The following is a 23,096-nucleotide window of genomic DNA, read 5'->3' on the forward strand; positions in this document are numbered from 1 at the left end:
CATTCTTTTTATTATTTTTATTTTTAGAGACAGGGTCTTGCTCTGTCTCCCAGGCTGGAGTGCTGTGGTGTGATTGTAGCTAACTACAACCTCTAACTCTTGAGCTCAGAGGATCCTCCTGCTTCAGTCTCCCAAGTAGCTGGGACAACAGGTATGTGCCACCACTCCCCACTAATTTTTTATTTTTTGTAGAGTCAGGCCTTGCCATGTTGCCCAGGCTGGTCTCAAACTCCTGGCCTCAATTGATCCTCCCATCTCGGTCTCCCAAAGTGCTGGGCTTACAAGTGTGAGTGACTGTGCCTGGCCTGCCTCATTCTTTTTATTGGCTGCTTAGTATCCCTCTGAATGAATATACAATAATTTATGTAGCCAGTTTCCTCCTATAAGCAGTTGAATTGCTTACAGTTTTTGTGGCTACAAATAATGCTACAATGAATATCGTTGTAAATATGTATTTTAAAAAATATATGGAATGCTTCATGCATGTCATCCTTGTGCAGGGGCCATGACAATCTTCTCTGTATCCTTCCAATTTTAGCATATGTGTAGCTGAAGTCAGCAAGTAAATATATCTTAATGTCCAGTGCAAGCAGATACATGTCTGATAATGAAGCTGCAGCGTCAAAAGGTAAATGTAACTTTAAAACTTTGACAGATAGCACCAAAATGCACTGCAAATTTAGTAACAAGTTTTAATCCAGCTAAAAATATTTTAGACTCCTCGTCTCACCGAATCTTTATCTCACCAATGTATATTATCAGATTTTATAATTTTGCTGTTCTAATAGGTAAAAACTGATTTTCTCATTGTTCTGATTTTCATTCTTTAATTTACGAGTGAGGTTGAACATTTTTCATGTATTTAAAAGCCATTTGTATGTATTCACCTGTGTTGTCTATTCATGTCCTTTGCCTGTTGTTTTCTATTGGATTTTTACCTGTGTTCAATTCCTTTGTAAAAACTTCGTCTTTTTTTTTTCTAAAATAGGTTCTTGCTTTGTCACCCAGACTGGAGTTGCAGTCTGGCATCCTCCTGCCTCGGCCTTGTTTTTTTGAGACGAAGTCTCACTCTGTCACCTGGGTTGGAGTGCAGTAGCGCTATCTCGGCTCACTGCAACCTCCGTCTTCCAGGCTCAAGCGATTCTCCTGCCTCAGTCTCCCGAGTAGCTGGGATTACAGGCACGTGTTACCACTTCCGGCTAATTGTTTTGTATTTTTCGTAGAGACGGGGTTTCACCATGTTGGCCAGACTGGTCTTGAACTCCTGACCTCAAGTGATCTGACTGCCTCAGCCCTCCCAAAGTGCTGGGATTACAGGCATGAGCCACAGCACCCAGCCCTGCCTCAGCCTTTTAAAGTGCTAGGATTACAAGTGTAAGCCACCACACCTGGTCAAAATTCCATATTTTAAAGCGAATTAGCATTTTGTCATACTTCTTGTAAATTTTTTTCCCAATTTGTTTTTGGTTTTCTGACCTTTTAAACTTTGATATGATTTTTGGTTTTTGCTTTGCATAAATCTTTAATTTTCACAAAGCCAAATGTGTCTATATTTTTGCTTATGGCTCTGGATTTGTTTGGAATGGCTTTTGGCTGGGTAGCTTCTCATGGTTTCAACATTGAAGCTGCTAATTTAGAAAAACAACACTTGAGACTTCTGGTTAAAGACAGCAGATTAAACACATGCTCCACTCCCTCCTAGAACCAAAATTTAATGTTTTGATTAAGTGATACATTCACATGGTTTTAAAACCAGAAAAATACAAAGAGGCACAGTCTGAAACGTTTCCCTCATCTATGTCTCCCATCAGCTCAGTTCCCACTTTCTCCTGGTCCAGAAATAAGGACTGTTATACTTTCTTATGCGTGTTTCCAGAATTTCTTTATGCGTATGTAAGCAAGTAAGAATTTTGGTAAACTTTTTTTTAAGGAGAAACCTACAAGGACAAAAGACTATAAAAAGGACAAGAGTAAGAAAGATAATTTTAAAAGCTGGAACATAAGGCCAGGCACAGTGGCTCACGCCTGTAATCCCAGCACTTTGGGAGGCTGAGGCAGGTGGATCACTTGAGGTCAGGAGTTCAAGACCAGCCTGGCCAACATGGTAAAAACCCATCTCTACTAAAAATACAAAAATTAGCCAGGTATGGTGGCGGGTGCCTGTAGTCTCATCTACTTGGGAGGCTGAGGCAGGAGAATCACTTGAACTGGGAAGGTCGGGGGTGGGGGTTGCAGTTAGCCGAGACTTAGCCACTGTACTCCAGCCTGGGTGACAGAGTGAGACTGTGTCTCAAAAAATAACATAACATAACATAACATAACATAACATAAAATCTAAACAAATAAAAGCTAGAACATAGATGAATGAATGGTAACTGAATCAAGAGACCTGAGCAAGCTGAATCCTAAGCCTGAAGATGAGAAAGGTAAAGCAACTCACTTTACATTTCAGAATCCCCCAAATGCTCAGCAATTGGTGGCACCAGGTACTTTTGGAAACAAGGATGAAGTTGTGGCTAAAAACAGTAAGTTGAATCGAAAATCAGTTCAGGAAACAATGAAAGCCCCAGGCCCCCTCTTCCTCTTGCTGTTAGATGGATTGCCCCTTCCCCACAATGTCCAAGAATGGAGGTTTTTCTGGTGGGAGAGTAAGACAGAGAAGGGACAAGGCACTATTGTGTGAAAGGACAACATGCTGGGAAAAAATAGGAGATTATACATATTGCCTTCTGCCGTCTTCTCTTACTTAGGGGACCCTGACAGCCAGCCTGAATGTTAGGAAAGCCGTCTCCGAAACTCTGACACACTGGAGACAAATGCTCTAAAGATAACGCAGAAATGACAGCATCTGTGAAAGAAAAAGAAAACAAGAAGTATTAATAATATCTCCAGAGAAATAAGAGAACTAGTGCATATATGAAATAGGAACAGAACGCTATTTTTTAAGAGGAATATTTAGAGAACAAAAAAAAAAAAACTTAGAAATTCAAATACGATAGCAAAAATATAAAAAAGCTTACTAGGTTTGGAAAGTAGAAAGGAAAGCAGAAAGATAACAGATGGAAAATAAAAACTATAAGAGCAAAATTAATTTATCTGGGAGATGACCCCAGGAAACATCTGTAGCAGAGTAAAGTAATGAGAAAAGGATCGTACGGAAGTTAATATATCTAGCAAGTTACTGTGGACAAGTGGAACTTGACTCCATTGGGAAACTCTGGGAGGCCTGTGTAGAAAGCATGCTTCAGGGTTAAACCCCCTCATGGTTGAGCAAGCTGGGATATTTATCTACTAACTCTCATCAGTCATTGGTTAAGGGTCTCTCCCAGGGAAAAGGGGGTTAATTCCCCAACACTTCCTGAGCAAACTTTCAGTAGCTTTTTCTAAGCCCTCAGGCAAAGAGACATATGTGCTGGCAATTTTGAAGGCCTGGATGTTAACTGCCAAGAGAATTCGGGCAGGGCACTGATGGCAAATGTTATATCTTCCCTGCACTCTCTCTGAGGAAACTACTGAAGAATGTGCTCCACCAAAACAGTGCTGTGAGTCAAGAAAGAGGAAGAGGTGGAATTCAGGAACCAGAGCACTCAACACAGAGTGAAGAGAGTCCCCAGGATGTGGGTGAAGGGAAGTCCCAAGATGACAGATGTACAGCAGGCCTAGAGGTCGGTCAGCCCAGAGAGGAGCAGATCAGTAGGCTCTGGAAGAGCTCGCTTCCAGATGAAATTGATGGAATACCAAGTTTGTTCGGATATAATGAGAGGAGACTTAAACAGCTAGAGAGGAGTATGGATTAAATTAGTGACATATGCACAGAAAAACTAGGCAGATGAAAAATGAGACCATTATTAACTCCAGAGAAAGCAAAACCGTTTTGAAGAAAGTGATCATAATTTATTACACAACACAGGTGTGAATAGTATTTATTTGATCATAGTAATATAAACACTGAGTGTCAGTTTAATAATGACATAGAAATATAAGCCCGTGCAGTATAGGAAGAGGCGAAAACTGAATCCCCATCTTCCACAGTGGAAAGTCAATAGAGAAAACTAAGAAGTAGCTATTTAGAGATACAATGATTTCCCTCCACCCCTAAAAAAAGATTTAGTGAAAGCATTGAAAGTGATTTCCTCTGAGGAGTGGGAAATGAAGGGGTGGAGTGGGGGAATGCTATTTCTTGTAATTAGTAATTTAGAACTATTTGATTCTTTAAACTATGTGCATATTTAACTTTGATGTTTAAAAAAACTAAATAAAACTCAGTAATCATTTTTCCTTTGCTGTATGAAAAAGGGAGGAGGTGAGAGATGGAAAATGCGCATCATTCCTAGCTGATAAGGAAACTGGGCAGGCAAAATGAAACTTTCTTGTTCCATGAGTCCATCAACCCAGCAGGGTCAATGTCTTTTCCATCTTCTTGAGGCAGAAGAAAAGCTATGAGCAACTGGGAAATTAAAACTTAAATTCCTTTGAAAGAGCCATTGATGCCAAACTGACCTGAAATCTGGGGCTACCCTAAGAGGGTTTTGGCCCAAATAAACAGTCCAGGATAAGTACAAAGAAAGGGTTCTTTCAAATGCAAAAATGAAAACAGGATTATATTAAGGGAGCTAGTAACAGCACTTGAGTGTAAGTAGAATGCACTCTTAATTATGTCTAATATGAATTTCTTTAAATTCTTTAAATGCCAGTTGTTTTAAAATACAGAAATTAAAAATGTTACTATCTTGATTTATAGTTTTAATTTTAAAAACCATGGGAGTACTTTGTACAGTCTTTTAATTAACCACGTCTATGATTGAATTTGCACATTGTGGCCGGGCACGGTGGCTCACGCCTGTAATCCCAGCACTTTGGGAGGCCGAGGCGGGCGGATCACAAGGTCAGGAGATCGAGACCACGGTGAAACCCCGTCTCTACTAAAAATACAAAAAATTAGCCGGCGCGGTGGCGGGTGCCTGTAGTCCCAGCTACTCAGGAGGCTGAGGCTCCGGAGAATGGCATGAATCCGGGAGGCGGAGCTTGCACTGAGCCGAGATCCCACCACTGCACTCCAGCCTGGGCGACAGAGCGAGACTGCGTCTCAAAAAAGAAAGAAAGAAAGAAAGAAATTGCACATTGTTTAGGTCTCTGGCCCGATCATGATACCAGAGTTTGTCACTTTCTGATTGCAGGCAAAATAACTACAGGAATGAGGCCTCCTGAAGGCAGAATCAGTTCTCCTTTCTCTTCCTACCTTCAATCTTTACCTACTAGACCCTTCTCCTTAGCCTAGAAAAATGCTCAAAAAGTTTCAATCTAAAATAAAAATAAAGAAGAAATTCTCACTTAAACTATCACCCAAACTTTCTCTTTTCCTTCATCATAATACTTCTAAAAAAAATACATGCTAACTTCCTTCTCTTCCTTTACTTCCTCACCACATACTACTTCTTAACTCCTTGTAATCTAGCTTTCACTTTGACCATTGCACTGAACCTGCTGTCTCAGAGGTCTCCAAGGACTTCTTACTTGCCAAATTTCGGTCCTGCTTAGCCCTCATCCTCCTCAACCTCTCTGTTTTTGACTTTCAAAATGTCTCACTGTATCTCTCTCTGTTGCTCTGTCTCTCTTCTCTCTGTCTCTCTCACCCACCCACCGTCTAGCCTCCTTATTCTGTGTTTTTCCTCTCTTTTGGTTTTCCTTCCTCCCTTGTTATTCTTCCTTTGGCTCTTCTGTCCCCGTCATTCTCTTAAGAATAGGCATCCAATGAGATCCCATTACTCCCTGCAAGATCTGGGATCGGCCTATGTCTCCAACCTCATATGCACCCTGTTCCCCCTTGTTCATTTCACTCCAGTTACACTGATGTTTCAGTTCCTCTAATGGGCCAATGAGCTCTTTATTACCTCAGGACCTACTCTCTCTACCTGGAACACTCTCCCCCACTTCCCCCCACCCCCAAAGCACTTCATCTGGCTATTTCCATATCAACTTTTAGGTCTCAGCTTCATATTGCTTCCTCAGAGTGGCTCTCCCTAAGTGCATCCTCTCCCCACCCCTCCAAATTAAATCTGTTTCCCCATTTTTTCTATTTTAGAAATAGTTTTTAATCAAATTATTATATGGCTTAAAATGGAAGACTAATTATGTATTTATTTGCTTAAATCTCTACCTTTCTCACCAGAGTGTAATTTCCATGAGGACAGGAACCATGTCAGTTTTGTTTAACACTGTATCCTTAGCATTCAACACAGACCTTAAAGCAGCAGATGACAAATATTGGTTGAATAAATGAGTGAACAAAGTGCCAGGCGCTACAGTAAGTACTTCTTCCTGCTGGGTGCTACAGTAAGTACTTTACATATATCACCTCATTTTTATTCTTACAACAACCCTATGCATAGGTACCACTATCAGATGAGGAAATGAAAGCTTATAGAGACTGACCAATATGCCCAAAATCTCACAGAAAAATAAGTGTAGCTCTTATGACATGAAAAGATGTAGAGGAACCTTAACTGCATATTACTAAGTTTAAGAAACCAATCTGAAAAGCCTTCATACTGTATGATTCCAACTATGTGACACTGTGGAAATGGCAGAACTATAGAGACAGTAGAAAGGTCAATAGTTGCTGGGGGTTGGAAGAAGGGAGAGATGAATAGGCAGAGTGCAGAGGATATTTAAGGAATGAAAATGCTCTGTATGATATATAATAGTGGATACGTGTCATACATTTGTCCAAGCCCATAGAGTGTATGACACCAAGAGTGAACCCTAATGTACACTATGGACTTGGATGATGATGATATGTTGATGTAGGTTCATCAGCTGTAACAAATGTACCACTCTGTGTGGGGATGTTGATAATGGAGAGGGCCTGTGCATGGGTGGGGACAGGGAGTATAGGAGAACTTTCTATTCTTGCTGCACAATTTTACTGTAAATCTAAAACTGCTATAAAAAATAAAATATTTTTAAAATGAGTGTCAGAGGTAGGATTTGAAACATTTGTTTGACTCTATGTAGGGCTTAATTACTATACTGCTTCCCAGTTGACAAATCTAATACTTTCACCGTCCAAAGCTTCCCTCACACTTACTTCCTGTTGTCTGTTTCTATGGTTTCTCTTGAGTCCTCCTTCCAGGATCCATTCCAAGCCAGATAATGGTACGTGGGTGGGAAACTGTGGTTATGGAGGAGACTGGACAGACCTGGAAGCTTTTCTTTTCTAACACATGTTTCTGAGGATCCCTCAGGAAGCCTGTGAAGGAGGAAAACCACGGCGATGGTCAATGCTCTGACAGCTCCCCTGCCTCTTTCTCCATGCTATTCTCCTGCCGTGCCTTCCCCAAGGCTGTGGGTTGCTCCCCACTGTGCTGCTCCCCTCAGGCCTTCTCTCTCTGCCCACATTTGCATGTGCCAGTCTTTTCCCCTTACAAAAATGTCCACATAGAATGGTAAGTAGAAAAAAAATGAGGCAATACTGTGCAAATAGTTGTTATCGGTTGAATTGTGTCCTCCCAAAATTGATATGTTGGAGTCCTAACCCCCGTTACCTCAGAAGGTGACCTTATTTGGAGATAAGGTTGTAGATGTAATCAATCAAGTTAAGATGAGGTCATAATGAAGTAGGAGGAATCCTTAATTCAAAATGACTATTTCCTTATAAAAAGAATACCATGTGGAGAGGCAGACATGTACCGAGGATACTGCCACGGGGAGAGGCGGACACGCACCGAGGATACTGCCACGTGGAGAGGCGGACATGCACCGAGGATACTGCCACGTGGAGAGGCGGACATGCACTGAGGATACTGCCATGTGGAGAGGCAGACATGCACCGAGAATACATGCCATGTGGAGAGGAAGGCAGAGATAGGGGTGATGCAGCGGAAAGCAGAGATTGGGGTGATGCAGCAGAAGCTGAGAAACACTAAAGACTTCCAGCAAAACAGCAGAAGACAGGAGAGAGGCCTGGGACATATTCTCTCTCACAGTCCTCACAGAGAACCCACGTGCCAACCCCTTGATCTCAGACTTCTAGCCTCCAGACCTGTGAGACGGCAAATTGCTGTTATTTAAGCTACTCAGTTGTGGTACCTTGTTATGGAAGTACTAGCAAGCTCATAGAAATAACAGAATCCTGATCTTGTAAAGCAAAATAAACTCATGTATTACAGGTTATCATCTTACATACACACATACACATACACGTAAATGAACACATAGAAACAATGAAAGGCAATATATTTTAAAAGTTATCAATACTTCTTTGGGGATAATGGATGCTGAGTAATTTTGTTTTGTACTTTTCTGTGCACCTTTGGGTATTTTCTCAGTTTTCTTACCTCTCTACAATATTATGCATTACATAGACCAGCGGTCCCCAACCTTTTTGGTACCAGGGATACGTTTTGTGGAAGACAATTTTTTCCACAGGTGGGGGCAGCAGTGGGGATGGTTTCAGGATGAAACTGTTCCACTGCAGATCATCAGGCATTAGATTCTCATAAGGAGCATGCATCCTAGATCTCTAGCATGTGCAGTTCACAATAGGGTTTGCGCTCCTATGAGAATCTAATGCTTCCACTGATCTGCCCAGGAGGCGGGGCTCAAGGGAGTATGTGGCCTATTCTTAACAGACCACAGACTGGTGCCTGTCCATGCCCCGGGGGTTGGCGACCACTGACACAGACAGATCCCCAGAGCTTAGTTTCCTCATCTGTAATTTGAGAATAGCTATACCAATCTTCCAGCACTGTTGTGAGGATGAAAGTGCCTGACACAAATAATAGGTCACTGGGTCTTCCTGGAATAGGGAAAGCAGCTCCAAAGAAGTAAACCTGGACAGACCTCTGTACCTCTCTCTATTCATCATCAGGCTTCACTGTTGCTGCTAAGCAGGCCTGCAGATGCTGCTCAGCACTGGCCTCCCTCTGTGGTAAGGGTGGATATGCAGAGATGAGATGGCACAGGGGAGCTAGCTCGATATCTTGGGTTTGGGAAGGTCAGCAAAGAAAGGCAAGAGATGGAAAAGTTTGATTGAAGAATGTTGGCTAGGTAAGGACAACTTAACCCATTTGGGGTAACATTTCTTAGTTTGGGGTGGGGTCCAATGGGGCAACTGAAAAGGAAAAAGGGACTGAGAGAGATTAGAAGACATAGCCACGAAGCCCAACAATCCCCTCCCACAGGAAGAATGCCTTGCCTCTTCATTTCTTCTCTGAAACCCCTCTAGAAATGGGAGTGGACAACGTAACTTACTTATTATCATTTTCCACAGCCCCTGGGAAGATGTTCTTTCCCCAGGAGGAGTGTTTCCCAAACATCCCTCCTTCTGGCCATATCTGTGATAAGTTGTTCTTTTCTGGGACTGTTTAGGTAGCCTTGACTCTGACTTACTCAATAGGGCAGGTTAGTTGTCTTGAATCTTGAATTTAGCCATTTGTGACTTCATATTAATCTTTCGTCTCCAAAAACATTGGGCTGTTTTGCCTCTTTCTACTCACTTATGTCTTCTTTATCTTAATTCCAAATCCCAGCAACTCAGAGAAGAATTGGGTCCCACAAGTGATATTCACAGTCTGTTGCTTTATGGGAGGTCATTGAAGCCCTTTCCCCATTTACTTTGTCAAAATCTGTTATCTCTTTTCATTCCTAATTTTTTATCTGCAAGATTACATAGCAACATGGGAAACATTTATCATATTAAATAGTGAAAGAAGGGGACACAAAAATTGCATGTAAATTATGATTCTATGTAAAAAAAGACTGAGCAAATAGACAAACAAAAAGACATACACACATACAGGGAAAATAAAAATGGAAGAAAACAAAACAAAAAATGAATAATGGCTATGGTAAAGTGCTGGGATTGTGTTTTTTTTTTTATTCTTCTCTATTTACCTAAAAATTTTAAGGTAATAAGAAAATACTTTTATAATTAAGAAACAGACTTACTAAAATAAAACAGGGGCAGAATGAGGAACAAAGTTTGCTAAAATGCATAAAACAGGAAAGCTTGTAGATAAGGTTTTATGGAAGTAAATATACGTAGCTTCCAGCTTAGTGTGTGTGAGCTGATGGAGAAACATGACTACAGAGCTCTTATGGAAGGCGTTTAACCATTTGTCACCCTTGCAGTCTACTTCAAGAGTGACTAAAAGGAAGAACAACATGAGGAAGACTTCAAACCTGTTGAGGATTTGAGAAGAGGGGCTAGAAGTCCAGGCATGTTAGAGGTTTTGGGGCTGTAGAGAGATACTGTAGGAGTTACTATATTGGGGGTTTTCTGGGAAGTGCTTCAAGCATGACATTGTAAGGCTATAATACTGTTTATTTTTAGAAGTCCTGTTGAGAGGAGTATCTTTCACCTCTCACTAAATTAGCTATGCTCCTTGGAACCATGGACATCTTTCTGCTGTAGCAGCAATAGGATCAAAGCACGTGTTTAGAAAGAGAAGTGAAAAACACCAGATGTGAGCAAAACCACAAGGGGAATTTCAGACAGGCAGCATGCACCAGATGACCCAATTTGGAATGTGGCCCAGGCCCCAGGACAGGCAGACCCTGTAAGGATCTGGCTGGACAGTCAGAGGTTATTGATCCCGATTTAAGCCAAATGTTGCTAAAACTTGATCTGTGACCTTGCTTAAGCCATTGACCTCCTCTAAACCACTTTCACCATCTGTAAAATGCAAGGACTGTGAATTTCCTCTCAGGAATAGCTAATGGAAACCATGCTAAAACCTAGAGATTAGAATGCAGCATGATCTTGCAATCTTGAAGAATGGTGGTAAATTGTATTTGATTATATAAATACCACAACATACACACACTTACAGTGTATAGATGCACATACTTTATGAGAAGAATGTGTATAAAAAACAGAATTGGCGGGGTGCAGTGTCTCACGCCTGTAATCCCAGCACTTTGGGAGGCCGAGGCAGGTGGATATCTTGAGGTTAGGAGTTCCAGATGAGCCTGGCCAACATGGCAAAACCCCGTCTCTACTGAAAATACAAAAATTATTGGGGCATGGTGGCACCTGCCTGTAATTCCAGCTACTTGGGAAACTGAGGCACGAGAATCACTTGAACTTGGGAGACGGAGGTTGCAGTAAGCTGAGATTGCACCTCTGCACTCCAGCCTGGGCAACAGAGCAAAACTCCATCTCGAAAAAAACGAAAACCCCCCCACGGATTAAAGATTGTGTTCCATCAATTCACAGAGTAAATAATCTATGTGTTGACAATTGAAGGGGTAGAAAAAATATTTTTTCTCTTGCACATAGCTCTTTAAGACTCCTAGGGCCAGATTCAGCATACTGTCTAGCACAGTTAGTGACAAATGAATGCTAGTATAGAATAGAGCTTATGCTTCAAATTTCAGCTCTGTTCACCACTTAGTTGCTATGTGGCTTTGGGTAAGGCACTCCATCATTTTGTGCCTTGGTTTCCTAATCTGTAAAATGGGGATAATACTAGTACCTACCTCATAGACTTGTGAAGATTACATAAAGTGATATATCTAAAGAGCTTAGATGAGTGCTGGGTGGATAATGTTAGTTATTACTATCTTCTAAAGTCTTCTGTGTGGACTTCAAAACTCTCTGCGTTTCTTTAGTTTATCTCCATTTTCCCATCTAAATGTTTCCCACATTCTTGCTCCATTCAAGACTATTTCTTGTTTGTCTTATTCATCTATGTAGGATATTGCTCCCTGTAGACTTTAAACCAGCTTACTCATTCCCCCTCAAAGCCATTACTTTATTCCTATTTACGTCAATTTTGAGTCAGTCTCTAAGTTGACCCCACAACCAGAAATCTATGAAGTGTCACTAAATCCTCTGTTCTCCCACTCCTGGGCTTCTTATATAACAGGATGTCCTCTTAACCACAGGGGATGTTTCACTAAAATTAAAACATATATCTTTATCTTCTTTAATAGAAGAAATAATCGGTTATGGCATCACAGTATATAACAGAAAATCAGCTTTGGATCACTGAGCATGGCTGTCTTTAAGAGGATGGGGCAGGGAGAGGAGTCCTGGGTGCAGTGAAAATGCCTTCCACCCTTTGGAGAGACATGGTCATTGGGGAGAAAGAGGGATGCAGTACAGGGTCCAGGAAGGGAAGATACTGGAATTCATCCTAGGTCTCATGTACCCAGGAAGTGACTCTGTATGAGAACAGAGGGGAAAATCAATAACTGATCAATGAGAGCTATGGTATTTTGGACTTAGGCCTATTAGGGGATGATGAGGGCAAAACTGAGAGGAATGTTAGGGAATCACTTTCTCTAAAGTATCAATATAAATTGACTCTACTTTTGGCGCTCATGAAAATGGCAGAAAGAGGACATCACAACCCCTACCTGGACAACTTCTGATGCAGTTTCACCAGCAACAGCGTCACTCCTTTCCAAGAGCACTCTTGTCTTCCACTGTTACCTTGTATGATTATGTGATTGTTGTTATCATTCTTATCATTATCACTTTCAAATCACTTGACTTTTCTTTCATCCCTCCACTATATTATCTTCTAAAATAACTTTACTATAAGATGATTTAATCCCATGGAAATTTTTGGGCCCCTATTATGAAGGCTAAATCCTAGGGAATACATAGATGAGTAAAAAAGTCATTGCTCTTAAGGAGCTCATATCACAAGATTTAGGCAGATTGAAATCGCTAACCGACATTTAACCCAGGTCCAGGTGCTCCTAATTATCTTCCCTATTGGTTTGTCTTGTCCTGTTCATTAACACATATTTATTGAGCACCTACTATGTGCTAGGCACTGGGCTAGCCTAAGGATGCAATAGCAACTAAAATAAGCATCGTGTTTACTTTTACAGAATATAACTACGATATGAAGAACTAGGCTCAATTACATACCTGATTAACTACAGAAAAATATTAAGTATTCCTGTCTCTCCTCCACAGAGTGGGGTGCACGCCAATGTACTCCTCTTCCAGCCATTGTGTAGTCAAGTTATAGCTGAGACATATTTAGTTCTTATGTGAGTCCAACTTAAGAGGCACCTGAGAATAAGAGGACAAATCTCCACTACAATGCTGAGTAGCTGGTAGCCTCATGTCCAATATTCTCATGCAAACACCCTTTCAGGAACCAAATACCCTTCATATTATGCCCTGATTCTATATGGGTTAGACATACACATCAAATAACTTTGGTTTGTCAATAAACAATCTAAATAATGGAAGGTAAAATCAATTATATAAAGTTTCCAAAGAAGGATAGGGGAAGAGTTTCCAAGAAAAGTTTTTTTCTTATTGGAAGAAGCATATCAGATGAAGGCAGCATTACTTTATGTATGTATGTATTAGGTATGTATGTATGTATGTATGTGTATGATTTTAAGGCAGGGTCTGGCACTGTCACTCAGGCCAGAGTGTAGTGGCATGGATCTTGGCTCACTGCAACCTCAGTCTGCTGGGCTCAAGTGATTCTCCCACCTCAGCCTCCCAAGTAGCTGGGACTACAAGTGTCCACCACCACACCCGGATAATTTTTGTATTTTTTTGTAGAGATAGGGTCTTACCATGTTGCCCAGGATGGTCTTGAACTCTTGGCTCAAGTGATCCTCCTGCCTCAGCCTTGCAAAGTTCTGGGATTACAGGTGTAAGCCACCACACCTGGTGGCTCACTAATTTTCACTAATGGCAATAAAACTACTACTTACAATATCAGAGTGACAATTAATGTATTAGCTGACTAAATAAGGAATGTAGTAAGTTTACTCAGAGCTTCTGCCTATATAGAGTAAGACCCCAAGGCATGGAAGAATTACTCACTGTAATAAACTAAGCCAACTAAATATTGATTAATGGTGCTCACATAACAGCATAATATTAGAACAGAAAAGAAAATTATAGATTGTACTGGATAACTCATTCAAGCATAAAATTTGGAATCAGATGGTCCTAGGTTCAAATTCCAACTCAGCTTCCTCTTTGCCACCTCTGTGGCCTTGGGCAACTTGGCCTCTCTGCTCCTGCATTTTTTTTTTCTGAGACAGGGTCTTGCTCTGTCACCCAGGCTGGCGTGCAGTGGCGCGATCTCAGCTCACTGCAAACTCTGCCTCCCGGGTTCATGCCATTCTCCTGCCTCAGCCTCCCGAGTAGCTGGGACTACAGGCACCTGCCACCACGCCCGGCTAATTTTTTGTATTTTTAGTAGAGACGGGGTTTCAATGTGTTAGCCAGGATGGTCTTGATCTCCTGACCTCATGATCTGCCTACCTCGGCCTCCCAAAGTGCTGAGATTACAGGCGTGAGCCACCGCGCCCAGCCTGCTCCTGCATTTTTAAATTTGCCTGGTACAGATCTATATTCCTAGCTAGTAGAGTTCTTTCTCTTATGGATTAAATAAAGTAACACAATTGAAGTCACATGGTGCACAGTGAGCACTTCATAAATACTCTAGTCTTCTTTTCATTTTACAGAAAAGGAACAAAAGCCTGGAGGACTGATCTAACTTCCCTGAAGGCCCACAGTTAACCAATGTCAGACCCAGATGAAAGCCCCTGGCTTCCTGACTCCTGGTCCAGCTGGCTGTCTATGATTTCCAAAATAGGGCTGTGCCAAAGACAACTGAAAATACATTTACCTCTGGTTTTTTAAAGCTGAAGAGAATGAAGTAAAAAGAGAGAAGGAGGCTGATGCGGGGTGAGAGGTGTAAGAATCAGATTTACTTTCCTGGTTTTGCATTACCTTCCTGAGTTTACACTGCCTGAGCACACACCCACTAATGGTGGGGGAAGTGGCGGAGCGTAGCCAACATGGGATTAAAAATTGTGTTACATCAACCCACAAAGTAAATAATCTACCTGCCCACAATTGAAGGAGGTGTGACAGGGTATTGTGTTTTTTCTCACACATAGTTCTTTGGGTCTCCTGGGGTCATCCCAGATCTAATTTTCCAGAAGATCCTATCTATGCCTTTCCATTGGAGTTTTGAGCTTGCTAATATGTGGATTTGGCAGACAGATGCAAATTAAAGAAGATATATATGAAAAATCACTTGTAGCCTAAACATGATTTCTGTGTGGGACTGGTGCTCCACATGGATAAAAGAGCCATGGGCCAGAGACAGGATGCTTGGCTGCTTCCCTGCACTGCTGTTAACACTCGGGGGGACCCAAGACAGGAGGTTAACTTCTCTGGGCATCTATTTTGTCACCTATAAAACACCATCAAGTAGTCATTTGCTATACAGTGAATGCAAAACGTTTGTCACATTTTATTTTTCTTTATCCTTTTAAGAGCTTCATGGGGCAGATTGTACTCCCCACATTACAAGTAAAGAAATAAGGGCTTAGGGATATTGTGACTTGTCCAACGTCATTTAGCTGGTAAGTGGCAGAATCTGACAGAACCAGGATTTGAATCCAGAATCTGCTTTCAACCTCCAAGCTATACTACTTAATATTGTGAGGGAAGGAAAGGATGTTAAACTTTAGAGTACTTTACAGGAGTTTAAACAAATGTTCAATACAATCATTTGTTAGAGGTATGATCCCTAGGAGGTGCCTGTACTTGTCATTTTCAGCTCATTGACTTTCTCATTCACTGCCTCTCATCTGATCTGTGAGCCTCAAACCACAGTTATCCTATTTCATTTCCTTTGTTTTTGGTGTCAGTACTCCTCCCACACTGGCTGATTTCAGGGGGAGCCGGCACCACTTCTCTTCAAGTAGGGGAGTGTAAGTGTAGGAAGCCAGTCACACACACACATGAATATGCACGTGCGTGCACACACACATTCATATTAGTTTGTGATACACACATGTGGTTTCAGAAATTGACAATTTAAAAACATGTCATTATTATGACAGTGCATATATCATGTATAAATAATTCCCCAGAATTGGGGTTGGGTGAAAAATACGCTGTGATAAACTGATAGAAAGCGAAGAGACATGTACTAAGGAGAATACCAACAGACTTAGAACCTTCTGGTTTCAGCCCCCACCTTGAATTTTAATACAAGTTTATGAATTTTTTCCTGCTCATTTGGTCTCCTGAAAGATCCTTACCCTTGGTAGGAAATTAGCTTGATACAACCCAGTGTCTCTTCATCAACTGATACTGAGCTTCACTCTGTTATCTGTATCTGCATTCCAGGTAGTGGTGGTCATCAGACTGTAAACTTTGGAGGCTCAGGGTCACATCTGTGGAATTCTCTCTTCTGTGGTCTGGCATGGCATACAATTAGCAAATTGGTGATGACAATGTTTTTCATTCCTTCTGTTGCTTTTTGTTTGGTTTGTTCAGGAGACAGACACAAAAGATTTTGAGGCCGGGTGCGGTGGCTCATGCCTGTAATCCCAGCACTTTGGGAGGCCGAGGCGGGCGGATCACAAGGTCAGGAGATTGAGACCACGGTGAAACCCTGTCTCTACTAAAAATACAAAAAATTAGCCGGGCGCGGTGGCAGGCGCCTGTAGTCCCAGCTATGCAGGAGGCTGAGGCAGGAGAATGGCATGAACCCAGGAGGCAGAGCTTGCAATGAGCCAAGATTGCGCCACTGCACTCCAGCCTGGGGGATAGAGCGAGACTCTGTCTCAAAAAAAAAAAAAAAAAAAAATTTTGAGACTCATTTAATTACAGCCCCAACTGTCATGGCATTCAACAAATGCAGTTATTCATTAAATATGTACTTGTTGAACATCATGGTAATATTATTGAACATCATGCTAATATTTCATTTTTTGCATTAACTCTTAATGGTTACAAAGTGCATCTATAATTAGTGTCACACCTAGGCTTCCTAAGAATCCTTTGAGAAGGGAGAAAGGGATAAAAGCATTACCTACCTTATGAGGTTTGTGAGAATCATACAATAAAAGACAAAAATGCTTAGCACTGGAAGCTGACACTGTAAACAATCATGAAATGCTACTATTAGCACAGTTATTAGCCCATATTACTGATGATATACCTCAGTTCAGGGAAGCTAAGTCACTTCCTCAAGGTCGCACAGTGAAGTAGTAGAATTCAGCTAAGAGTCTGTTTCCAGACCCCAAATCTGTCTTAGGAAACTATCAGCTGAGATTGCAATTATGGAAGGCAAAAAAACAGAGCCTTAAAGGAAGAGCAGACATGACAGGTTTTATGGTGGGTGAGTAGGCAGAAGTGTTTAGGGACCTTATGTGCATTGTCAAGTGCTCAGGGGAGAGGGTGAGGCCCAGGCTATGTACCACAGGCAGCTGTACCATTCATTTTTGGTTCCTCAAATGTTCTATCTTCCCTCAGCACCTTCACATAGAATGTGTTCCTTCCAACCTGTCTTCTTCTCTGTCTTCACCTCTCTTCCCAACACTTCACCCAAGTAACACTCATGCTTCCAGGCTCAACCCAAACATCTCTTCTTCCAGGAGGCTCTCCATGAGCCCCTGTCTGCATCTACTGACAGGCACTCACAGCACTCTGAATGCCTCCTTTAGAGAATAGTTGTCCAATATTTGTCTTCCCAGCTAGGACGTAAGCGCTGAGAAGTCTGCAACTTTCCCTTGCTTGCCGGCTGATGTCTCCCTAGCAGCAGTGTCTGGCACGTTTGTCAAGTGCAGAGCAGCTGCTGAACACCATAACGATGGAAAGGAATGAGACTGAAAAAAGGGTGGGAAGTCATGAAAACAAATGTAAAATGCTTTACTATTTTGCCCTGGAACCACTCAGGGTGGTGCTATTGGGAAGAGCTAGGCAGTGAGAAAACATAAAGGAGGCAATGGAAAGGAGCTGAGAAAAAAGACACAAGAAAGGCATGGAGAAGTCACTTGACACAAAGCGTAGCAGACACAGGTGTTCATTCTGAAGGAGCCGTGGATGCCAAGCCTTCCGAAGACATATGAAAGCTTGCTGAGAATTAGCTGTTTCTCTTTCTTTCAAACTTCCTCTTGTTCATGTCTGCCATCTTTTGTCAGAAAGAGATGCAGGGGCCCTGCTCTCTCCAGGAGACTAACCCCTGCAGCAGTCCACGGAATCCAGGGATAAACCTGCTGAGGTAAGAGGGAGGGAGAGTTTCCACCAGGATGACATATTTCTGACTCTGCCCTCTGACAACAAAGGGTGCCGGTGGTGGGACTTTTGGCAGGGAGAACCCCACCTCTGGGGGAGTCAGAATCATGCGGGGGGGCTGACAGTGACTGAGGCCAACCCTGGAGCCCTGGCCATCTCCCCTGCATGGCTCTGGGCAGCAGTGCCTGGATGACCTCCTGGGCGCCTCCTCCGAGATTCGGGCAGGGCCGAGGGAGGATGCGATGCCCAAGCTCCGGCAGGACCCATTTTGTTTATGTTCCCACTCCTTCGCCCTGGGAAGCCCCGAGTTCCCACACTCACTGAGGCAGGAAGGTCACCACGGACACCTCATCTGTCTGGGCCGTTGACTAACTACAGATAAGCAGCAGCTGCCACATCCATGTTGGGGTTACCTCCCAGTCTGCCCACCCTGGAACCAGGGGAGAAGCCCTCATCCCTGCCTGCTTGCACATGATGCCTCCCCAGCAAGGCCAGCTGCTCCTGAGGCCAGGATGGCAGCATGGGGCCCCAGAAAAACGTGCTTTTGCAGGAGAAACAAGACATGACCAAGGGATTGAAAGGTCTTAGACATCACTACCCGACAGCCCAGCCTTATATTTCCACCTTACTTTTTTTTTTGAGATGGAGTTTCACTCTGTCACCCAGGCTGGAGTGCAGTGGTGCAAACTGCTCACTGCAACCTCCGCCTCCTGGGTTCAAGCCATTCTCCTGCTTCAGCCTCCTGAGTAGGGATTACAGGCATGCACCACCACGTCTGGCTAATTTTTTTATTTTTAGTGGAAATAGGGTTTTACCATGTTGGCCTGGCTGATCTGGAACTCCTGACCTCAAGTGATCCACCTGCCTTGGCTTCACAAAGTGCTGGGATTGCAGGTGTGAGCCACAGCACCCGGCCTACCTTATATTTGCTGAGCACTTTAGAGTTTTATAGCGCTCTACTGCCTGCATCTTTTCACATGACTCTGACCACCACCCGTGAAGATCGCAGAGCAGGTGTTTTTTGTGTCCATTTTGCAGATGAGTAAACAGCCCCAGGATGTTCAAGGCGCTTGCCAAATTCACACAGCTAGTTAGTAGTAAAAGTCATGTTCACGGGGGCTTTGCGCTACCCCATGCAAACACGCCAAACCAACTGAACAATCCCAATTTTTGTCCCTAAAAGAGGACTCTTTCTCCCAGGTTTAACCTGTTTTCCACCCAAGCCTGCCGTGTTGTGAGAAACACAGCAGTTTTGGAGTTTGAATCTGATTCCTCTTCTTGTTAACCAAATGATTTAGCAGTTGTGTATTTGGGACTTGATTTCCCTGAATATTTGCTTCCACATGTATAAAATGCAGATAATGCTGCCTAACGTGAACGGTTGTAAGGTTTAAGAATAACAACAGGCCAGGCACGGTGGCTCAAGCCTGTAATCCCAGCACTTTGGGAGGCCGAGACGGGCGGATCACGAGGTCAGGAGATCGAGACCATCCTGGCTAACACGGTGAAACCCCGTCTCTACTAAAAAATATAAAAAATTAGCCGGCGAGGTGGCGGGCGCCTGTAGTCCCAGCTACTCGGAGGCTGAGGCAGGAGAATGGCGTGAACCCGGGAGGCGGAGCTTGCAGTGAGCTGAGATCCGGCCACAGCACTCTAGCCTGGGCGACAGAGCGAGACTCCGTCTCAAAAAAAAAAAAAAAAAAGAATAACAACAAACATCTATTCCCTGTTATCCATACTCTAAGCTCTAAGCTCAGTTCTAAGCACCTTATGTTCATTGAATTCTCACAACATGTCTATGTGATTTCATGCATGCTATCATTATTTCATTGTACAGTTAAAGAAACAATGGAAGAGAGGTGAAGAAACATAGCCCAGGTTACACAGCAAGCAGATGGCAGAACCAGGATTGCAACCCAGGCTACAGAGCCGAGTGCTTAATCTCCACGCTATATTGACTATGCAAATTATGTTTACTGTCCACAATCAGCACTCAATCAGTAGCTATTACTAAGAGTTGGGGAAGGGTTGGTTTGAATTACAAGCAAAGTGATCAGCTAACTTAATTAGATAAGTCAAAAGTCCTGTCTACTCAAAAATATTTTCTATGTAGTATGTACCGGTTTCTAATTTCTTCCCACTAGATTCATTGCTGCAGAGCACGAAGTCACCCAGGGAACATTTGGTAATGTCTGGAGACATTTTTGGTTGTCACAACTGTGGGGTGCTACTGGCATCTGAGGGGTCAGGCCAGGGATACTGCTAAACTTCCTACACAGAAAGAGTTCCAAAAAAGGATTATCTGGCCCAAAATGTCAATATGTTGAAGTTTAGAAACTACTTTAAAATTGAGTATTTAAAGTTGAGTCAAGATTACTTAAGTTTTGAAGTGCCCTGATGGATCCAAATTTGACACATATACCAATTTGTTTATTCAAATTGGACACATATACCGGTAAAGTAATGCCCTGTTTAATATCTACTGATACATTAACATGGTTCCTTATATGCAATCATTTGTCATTACTTATTGTTGCTGCTGCTATTGTTACCAAGTAAAACAGATGTGTGCCCTAGAAATGGTCAGGCTGATTTGGGGCTTGTGGTAGAGTTAGAAAATTGAAGCTGTTTTTCTGTTAAATTACGTTACCAGCCTCCAAATTGCTGACATTTCTTCCAACATGTTGAAGTAGGTCATAAATAAACTCACAGCAATGCCATTTCCTTTCAGCATGCAACTCTATGAATCCCTGGTATCTTTCAGTGCAGTCAGCTCTTGTTTTGTGTGTTATGTACACACCAAAGAGATTTTTAAAGTTTAATTTTGTTGGCCCCTTTTGAAAACTCCTATAGCTACTGACATTTTCTTTTTTTTTTTTTTTTTTTTTTTTTTTTTGAGACGGAGTCTCGCAGTCGCCCAGGCTGGAGTGCAGTGGCGGATCTCAGCTCACTGCAAGCTCCGCCTCCCGGGTTTACGCCATTCTCCTGCCTCAGCCTCCCGAGTAGCTAGGACTACAGGCGCCCACCAACTCGCCCGGCTAGTTTTTTCTATTTTTTTAGTAGAGACGGGGTTTCGCCGTGTTAGCCAGGATGGTCTCGATCTCCTGACCTCGCGATCCACCCGTCTCGGCCTCCCAAAGTGCTGGGATTACAGGCTTGAGCCACCGCGCCCGGCCGCTACTGACATTTTCAAAATGATAAAAGTTTTATTTTTTCAAATAGAACTTTGACCAACAGAACACCCTTGGCACCCGATGCATGTGTGGCACATCTGTGATGCCTGGCAGCACACTGAGCTTTCTTACTTTGTTGGAAAATACTGTGTGTCACATCATCAAGACTCACTGATTTTCATATCATCATGCATTAGCTTCAAAGACTCTGTTTATAATCCTCAAAGGAGTTGTATCAGTCAGTTTTATCTGGGTTGTGATACAGTAATGGATAATCTCCATATCCTAATAACAAAATAGATTTGTATTTGTTGATGTTACGTGTACACCATGAATTGGCCACTGATCTACTTCATGTCTTTTGCATTCTTAATCTAGACTGAAGGAGCTGGCCCTATTTGGGATATGGTAGCATCATAGCAAGGGAAATGAGAAAGATGAAACCACATGATGGCTCTTATAGTTTCTGCTCAGCATATATCACATATGTTTGCATTCTATTGGCCAATGCAAGTCCGTGGCCAAATTCCTTCCACAGGCCCCACAGGCAGGGGCAGCAAATATTTTAAACAATACGATAATCTGCTATAAGAGTCTGTTTTTGCCACCAAAGTCACCAACTTCCTAAGAGCCAGGGCCTTGGCCTTGAATCATTGCTTTTTAAAGATGTTTTTATCAAGAAATGGGGAGCGAATAAAAAGTGAAAACGTCAAAGAGTAAAATTGTCAGATTCTAATGGTTAATTTGATAAGGGGTAGAGTTGGGTGGCAATGCCAAGGAAAAGACAGAAATGAAAAATAATTTCTAAGATTCCAGGTCGGGTGACTGATAAATGATAGCATCAACAAGCGAGGTAGAGAAGAGAGAAGAAAAGGGGGTTTAGAAGGAGACAAAACAAGTTTCATTTTTGACACAACGAATATAAGGTGTCTTTGGAACATCTGTGTAGAAATATACAGTGGTCAGCTGGATATATGAGTGTGGCTCCTGAGAGAGTACTAAGCTGGAAACAAAGCTCTGAGTTGCAAGACCATGTAAATAATAATAATCACTATTAGGGCTGCATTTATTGAGTATTTACTATGTGTCATGCACTGTGCTAAGAATGTTCATACAATTTGCATATGTTTTATTATTTAATTTTCATGTAACCACATAAGCTGGGTATATATATATATATAGTCAATGTTATTTATACTCATTTGGCTGATGAGTTTAAAAGAGGGAAGCTTAGGGCCGGGCATGGTGGCTCACATCTGTAATCCCAGCACTTTGGGAGGCTAAGGTGGGCGGATCATGAGGTCAGGAGATCGAGACCATCCTGGCTAACACAGTGAAACCCCATCTCTACTAAAAATACAAAAAATTAGCCAGGCGTGGTGGCGGGTGCCAGTAGTCCCAGCTACTCGGGAGGCTGAGGCAGGAGAATGGTGTGAACCTAGAAGGCAGAGCTTGCAGTGAGCCGAGACCACGCCACAGTACTCCAGCCTGGGCGACAGAGCGAGACTCCGTCTCAAAAAAAAAGAGGGAAGCTTAAAAGATGATATAATTTGGCCTAGGTCTCACAGCTAGGAAGTTGCAAAAAAGATGCAAGTGTTTAATCTGTGCAGTGGACATTTTAGTCAGTTGTAGTCTCAGTTGGACCCGTGATGGCAAATGAGAACATCCAGGAACCAAAGATAGAAAGAAAAGAGAAGAGCAGTGGGCCAAGGGCAGGACCCTAAGGAATATGAACACTTAAGGAGCAGGAAGAAGAAGAGCCCTTGAAGAAGACAGAGAAGGAGCAGCTAGGGGGAGACCTGAAGAGCACAGTCTCAGAAGCCAAGTGTGCAGAGAGTGACAACGAAAGGGAGGGTCTAACAGAGTCAGGGATAACAGGATAGTTGAAGAGC

At 42.5% G+C, this 23,096-nt stretch overlaps 1 long non-coding RNA gene and 1 pseudogene across 1 annotated transcript in view; both read right to left on the reverse strand.

Moving 5' to 3' along the window:
- Nucleotides 1–461: 461 nt before the first annotated feature.
- LOC117076974 lies at nucleotides 462–560 on the reverse strand (annotated as a pseudogene).
- A 1,688-nt stretch (nucleotides 561–2,248) lies between these two features.
- Nucleotides 2,249–23,096, reverse strand: part of LOC117075645 — a 57,401-nt gene continuing 36,553 nt past the window's right edge. Inside the window, exons 4-5 of the long non-coding RNA XR_004434073.1 lie at nucleotides 7,088–7,249; nucleotides 2,249–2,848 (exon numbers count right to left, since the gene is read on the reverse strand). This is a non-coding gene — a long non-coding RNA (uncharacterized LOC117075645). The remainder of the gene's footprint in view (nucleotides 2,849–7,087; nucleotides 7,250–23,096) is intronic.

This window comes from Trachypithecus francoisi, unplaced genomic scaffold (genome assembly GCF_009764315.1).
Source record: "Trachypithecus francoisi isolate TF-2019V2 unplaced genomic scaffold, Tfra_2.0 Lachesis_group5, whole genome shotgun sequence".
Taxonomy (NCBI): Eukaryota; Metazoa; Chordata; class Mammalia; order Primates; family Cercopithecidae; genus Trachypithecus; species Trachypithecus francoisi.